Genomic DNA, 7227 nt, shown 5'->3' with positions numbered 1-7227 from the left:
TGCAGCTGAAACTCCACTATGGCCTGCTGCTGCTCGCACAGTCTTTCCAGCATGTGCAAGGTGGAGTTCCACCTTGTGGGCACGTCACATATGAGGCGGTGAGCGGGAAGGCCGAAGTTACGCTGCAGCGCTGCCAGGCGAGCAGCAGCAGGGTGAGAACGCCGAAAGTGCGCACAAACGGCCCGCACTTTCTGCAGCAGCTCTGACATATCGGGGTAGTTTTTAAGGAACCTCTGCACCACCAAATTCAGCACATGCGCCAGGCAAGGGATGTGCGTCAAACCGGCTAGGCCCAGAGTTGCTATGAGATTTCGCCCGTTATCGCACACCACCAGGCCGGGCTTGAGGCTCGCTGGCAGCAACCACTCATTTGTCTGCTGTTCCATGCTCCTCCACAACTCCTGCGCGGTGTGTGGTTTGTCCCCCAAACAGGCAAGTTGTAAAACTGCCTGCTGTCGTTTACCCCTGGCCGTGCTGAAGTTGGTGGTGAAGGTGTTACGCTGTCCGGATGAGGAGGCGGTAGAGGATGAGGAAGCGGAGTAGGAGGAGTTAGGAACAGGAGGCAAACTGAAGCGCCCTGCAATCCTCGGTGGTGGAAGGACATGCGCCAAATTGCTATCCGCCTCAGGCCCATCCGCCACTGCATTTACCCAGTGTGCCGTTAGGGAGATATAACTCCCCTGACAGTGCTTTCTGGTCCACGTATCCGTAGTTAGGTGGACCTTGGCACAGATGGCGTTGCGCAGTGCACACCTGATATTTTCCCCCACTTGGTTGTGCAGGGAAGGGATGGCTTGCCTGGAAAAGTAGTGGCGGCTGGGCACGACGTACTGTGGGACAGCCACCGACATAAGGTTTTTAAAACTGTGCGTCTCCACCAGACGGAATGACAGCATTTCAAAGGCCAATAATTTTGAAATGCTGGCATTCAGGGCCAGGGATCGCGGGTGGGTAGGGGGGTACTTCCTCTTCCTCTCAAGTGTTTGGGAGATGGAAAGCTGAACGCTTCCACGGGACATTGTGGAGATGGTTGTTGGTGACCCAGGTGGTGGTGTTGCTGACAGATCGTCTGTTTGCGGGGTGGCAGGTGCCGGTATCACTACAGATGTGGCTGGAGCGGCCGAGACTGCAGCAGAAGAGGAAGCAGGATGAGCCAGAGACGTTTCTTGGTTTTGAAGGTGTGTACTCCACTGCAGCTCGTGCTTTGCACTTAGATGCCTGATCATGCAGGTTGTGCTCAGGTTGAGAAGGTTTATGCCTCGCTTCAAGCTCTGATTGCACAGGGTGCAAACCACTCGTGTCCTGTCATCAGCACATTTTCTAAAGAACTTCCACGCTAGAGAACTCCTTTGAGCTGACTTTGGTGCGCTCGTTCCCTTGCTGCGTTGGGCAGTAGCGGGCGTAGTGTCTAGGGCACGGCCGCTCCGCTTCTGCACCCTGCTCCCTCTTCTGCTGTGCTGGTGGCTCTGTGCGACCACCGCTTCTTCCTCCAAACTACTCAGGTCACCTGCATGACGTTCATTCCATGTGGGGTCGAGGACCTCATCGTCCTCCACATCATCTTCCACCCAGTCTTCACCCCTGCCCTCCTTGTCGGTCTCCACAATGCTGAACGCCGCAGCAGTTGGCACCTGCGTTTCGTCATCATCGGAGACGTGCTGCGATGATCCTTGCATGTACTCATCTTGAGAAATAAGTGGTTGGGCATCGCTGCACTCAATCTCTTCCACTTCTGGGGCAGGGCTAGGTGGATGGCCCTGGGAAACCCTGCTGACAGAGTCCTCAAAAAGAATAAGAGACTGCTGTATGGCTTGGGGCTCAGACTGCTGGCCTGATTTGCAAGGGGGTGAGGTGAAAGACGGTTGGACATTGGCTGCAGGTGCCAACTCTGACCTTTCTGCAGTAGACTGGGTGGGAGACAATGTGAAGGAACTGGAGGCACTGTCAGCAGCAAACCAATCTACTATCGCCTCAACTTGTTCTGGCCTCATCACTTCTAGGGGCGTTTGATGCCCTACCAAATACTGATGCAGGTTCTGTCGCCTACTCACACTTGAGGAAGGTGTTTCACTTGTGCGTGTAGCTGGCACAGATCGACCACGTCCTCTCCTTGCAACAGGAGCTCTACCAGCAGCACCACGACCCAGGCCACGGCCCATATTTGACGGTCTCCTCATATTTCTGTAATTTAAGATCTTGCCCTAGAAAGGTTTTTATTGAATAGCGGAATAGGAAATATGATCCAAAAAAGTGTATGTATATCACACGTACACAACCACACTAGGCCCCAATTACTATTGTTTGTACCCCTAAAAGGCTAGATGAGGAGTAGGGGGGGTATGGAACAGGCAGCACCCTCAAACCTTCAGAAGTATGAGATGAACCCCAACAACTTGGAAAGGTGGATCTCTCTCACACGTACCAACACAGACTATCCCCCAATTTAACTGATCCCCAAAGGTTTTTGATTAAATAGCGGAATAGAAAATATGATCCAAAAAAAGTGTATGTATATCACACGTACACAACCACACTAGGCCCCAATTACTATTGTTTGTACCCCTAAAAGGCTAGGAGTAGGGGGAGTATGGAACAGGCAGCACCCTCAAACCTTCAGAAGTATGAGATGAACCCCAACAACTTGGAAAGGTGGATCTCTCTCACACGTACCAACACAGACTATCCCCCAATTTAACTGATCCCCAAAGGTTTTTGATTAAATAGCGGAATAGAAAATATGATCCAAAAAAAGTGTATGTATATCACACGTACACAACCACACTGGGCCCCAATTACTATTGTTTGTACCCCTAAAAGGCTAGATGAGGAGTAGGGGGAGTATGGAACAGGCAGCACCCTCAAACCTTCAGAAGTATGAGATGAACCCCAACAACTTGGAAAGGTGGATCTCTCTCACACGTACCAACACAGACTATCCCCCAATTTAACTGATCCCCAAAGGTTTTTGATTAAATAGCGGAATAGAAAATATGATCCAAAAAAAGTGTATGTATATCACACGTACACAACCACACTAGGCCCCAATTACTATTGTTTGTACCCCTAAAAGGCTAGATGAGGAGTAGGGGGGGTATGGAACAGGCAGCACCCTCAAACCTTCAGAAGTATGAGATGAACCCCAACAACTTGGAAAGGTGGATCTCTCTCACACGTACCAACACAGACTATCCCCCAATTTAACTGATCCCCAAAGGTTTTTGATTAAATAGCGGAATAGAAAATATGATCCAAAAAAAGTGTATGTATATCACACGTACACAACCACACTAGGCCCCAATTACTATTGTTTGTACCCCTAAAAGGCTAGGAGTAGGGGGAGTATGGAACAGGCAGCACCCTCAAACCTTCAGAAGTATGAGATGAACCCCAACAACTTGGAAAGGTGGATCTCTCTCACACGTACCAACACAGACTATCCCCCAATTTAACTGATCCCCAAAGGTTTTTGATTAAATAGCGGAATAGAAAATATGATCCAAAAAAAGTGTATGTATATCACACGTACACAACCACACTGGGCCCCAATTACTATTGTTTGTACCCCTAAAAGGCTAGATGAGGAGTAGGGGGAGTATGGAACAGGCAGCACCCTCAAACCTTCAGAAGTATGAGATGAACCCCAACAACTTGGAAAGGTGGATCTCTCTCACATGTACCAACACAGACTATCCCCCAATTTAACTGATCCCCAAAGGTTTTTGATTAAATAGCGGAATAGAAAATATGATCCAAAAAAAGTGTATGTATATCACACGTACACAACCACACTAGGCCCCAATTACTATTGTTTGTACCCCTAAAAGGCTAGATGAGGAGTAGGGGGGGTATGGAACAGGCAGCACCCTCAAACCTTCAGAAGTATGAGATGAACCCCAACAACTTGGAAAGGTGGATCTCTCTCACACGTACCAACACAGACTATCCCCCAATTTAACTGATCCCCAAAGGTTTTTGATTAAATAGCGGAATAGAAAATATGATCCAAAAAAAGTGTATGTATATCACACGTACACAACCACACTGGGCCCCAATTACTATTGTTTGTACCCCTAAAAGGCTAGGAGTAGGGGGAGTATGGAACAGGCAGCACCCTCAAACCTTCAGAAGTATGAGATGAACCCCAACAACTTGGAAAGGTGGATCTCTCTCACACGTACCAACACAGACTATCCCCCAATTTAACTGATCCCCAAAGGTTTTTGATTAAATAGCGGAATAGAAAATATGATCCAAAAAAAGTGTATGTATATCACACGTACACAACCACACTAGGCCCCAATTACTATTGTTTGTACCCCTAAAAGGCTAGATGAGGAGTAGGGGGAGTATGGAACAGGCAGCACCCTCAAACCTTCAGAAGTATGAGATGAACCCCAACAACTTGGAAAGGTGGATCTCTCTCACACGTACCAACACAGACTATCCCCCAATTTAACTGATCCCCAAAGGTTTTTGATTAAATAGCGGAATAGAAAATATGATCCAAAAAAAGTGTATGTATATCACACGTACACAACCACACTAGGCCCCAATTACTATTGTTTGTACCCCTAAAAGGCTAGATGAGGAGTAGGGGGAGTATGGAACAGGCAGCACCCTCAAACCTTCAGAAGTATGAGATGAACCCCAACAACTTGGAAAGGTGGATCTCTCTCACACGTACCAACACAGACTATCCCCCAATTTAACTGATCCCCAAAGGTTTTTGATTAAATAGCGGAATAGAAAATATGATCCAAAAAAAGTGTATGTATATCACACGTACACAACCACACTAGGCCCCAATTACTATTGTTTGTACCCCTAAAAGGCTAGATGAGGAGTAGGGGGGGTATGGAACAGGCAGCACCCTCAAACCTTCAGAAGTATGAGATGAACCCCAACAACTTGGAAAGGTGGATCTCTCTCACACGTACCAACACAGACTATCCCCCAATTTAACTGATCCCCAAAGGTTTTTGATTAAATAGCGGAATAGAAAATATGATCCAAAAAAAGTGTATGTATATCACACGTACACAACCACACTAGGCCCCAATTACTATTGTTTGTACCCCTAAAAGGCTAGATGAGGAGTAGGGGGGGTATGGAACAGGCAGCACCCTCAAATCTTCAGAAGTATGAGATGAACCCCAAAAACTTGGAAAGGTGGATCTCTCTCACACGTACCAACACAGACTATCCCCCAATTTAACTGATCCCCAAAGGTTTTTGATTAAATAGCGGAATAGAAAATATGATCCAAAAAAAGTGTATGTATATCACACGTACACAACCACACTAGGCCCCAATTACTATTGTTTGTACCCCTAAAAGGCTAGATGAGGAGTAGGGGGGGTATGGAACAGGCAGCACCCTCAAACCTTCAGAAGTATGAGATGAACCCCAACAACTTGGAAAGGTGGATCTCTCTCACACGTACCAACACAGACTATCCCCCAATTTAACTGATCCCCAAAGGTTTTTGATTAAATAGCGGAATAGAAAATATGATCCAAAAAAAGTGTATGTATATCACACGTACACAACCACACTAGGCCCCAATTACTATTGTTTGTACCCCTAAAAGGCTAGATGAGGAGTAGGGGGGGTATGGAACAGGCAGCACCCTCAAACCTTCAGAAGTATGAGATGAACCCCAACAACTTGGAAAGGTGGATCTCTCTCACACGTACCAACACAGACTATCCCCCAATTTAACTGATCCCCAAAGGTTTTTGATTAAATAGCGGAATAGAAAATATGATCCAAAAAAAGTGTATGTATATCACACGTACACAACCACACTAGGCCCCAATTACTATTGTTTGTACCCCTAAAAGGCTAGATGAGGAGTAGGGGGAGTATGGAACAGGCAGCACCCTCAAACCTTCAGAAGTATGAGATGAACCCCAACAACTTGGAAAGGTGGATCTCTCTCACACGTACCAACACAGACTATCCCCCAATTTAACTGATCCCCAAAGGTTTTTGATTAAATAGCGGAATAGAAAATATGATCCAAAAAAAGTGTATGTATATCACACGTACACAACCACACTAGGCCCCAATTACTATTGTTTGTACCCCTAAAAGGCTAGATGAGGAGTAGGGGGGGTATGGAACAGGCAGCACCCTCAAACCTTCAGAAGTATGAGATGAACCCCAACAACTTGGAAAGGTGGATCTCTCTCACACGTACCAACACAGACTATCCCCCAATTTAACTGATCCCCAAAGGTTTTTGATTAAATAGCGGAATAGAAAATATGATCCAAAAAAAGTGTATGTATATCACACGTACACAACCACACTAGGCCCCAATTACTATTGTTTGTACCCCTAAAAGGCTAGATGAGGAGTAGGGGGGGTATGGAACAGGCAGCACCCTCAAACCTTCAGAAGTATGAGATGAACCCCAACAACTTGGAAAGGTGGATCTCTCTCACACGTACCAACACAGACTATCCCCCAATTTAACTGATCCCCAAAGGTTTTTGATTAAATAGCGGAATAGAAAATATGATCCAAAAAAAGTGTATGTATATCACACGTACACAACCACACTAGGCCCCAATTACTATTGTTTGTACCCCTAAAAGGCTAGATGAGGAGTAGGGGGAGTATGGAACAGGCAGCACCCTCAAACCTTCAGAAGTATGAGATGAACCCCAACAACTTGGAAAGGTGGATCTCTCTCACACGTACCAACACAGACTATCCCCCAATTTAACTGATCCCCAAAGGTTTTTGATTAAATAGCGGAATAGAAAATATGATCCAAAAAAAGTGTATGTATATCACACGTACACAACCACACTAGGCCCCAATTACTATTGTTTGTACCCCTAAAAGGCTAGATGAGGAGTAGGGGGAGTATGGAACAGGCAGCACCCTCAAACCTTCAGAAGTATGAGATGAACCCCAACAACTTGGAAAGGTGGATCTCTCTCACACGTACCAACACAGACTATCCCCCAATTTAACTGATCCCCAAAGGTTTTTGATTAAATAGCGGAATAGAAAATATGATCCAAAAAAAGTGTATGTATATCACACGTACACAACCACACTAGGCCCCAATTACTATTGTTTGTACCCCTAAAAGGCTAGATGAGGAGTAGGGGGGGTATGGAACAGGCAGCACCCTCAAACCTTCAGAAGTATGAGATGAACCCCAACAACTTGGAAAGGTGGATCTCTCTCACACGTACCAACACAGACTAT

This window comes from Pelophylax lessonae, assembly GCF_965119305.1.
Source record: "Pelophylax lessonae genome assembly, chromosome: 1".
NCBI lineage: Eukaryota > Metazoa > Chordata > Amphibia > Anura > Ranidae > Pelophylax > Pelophylax lessonae.
Note: the sequence above shows the minus strand (reverse complement) of the source record.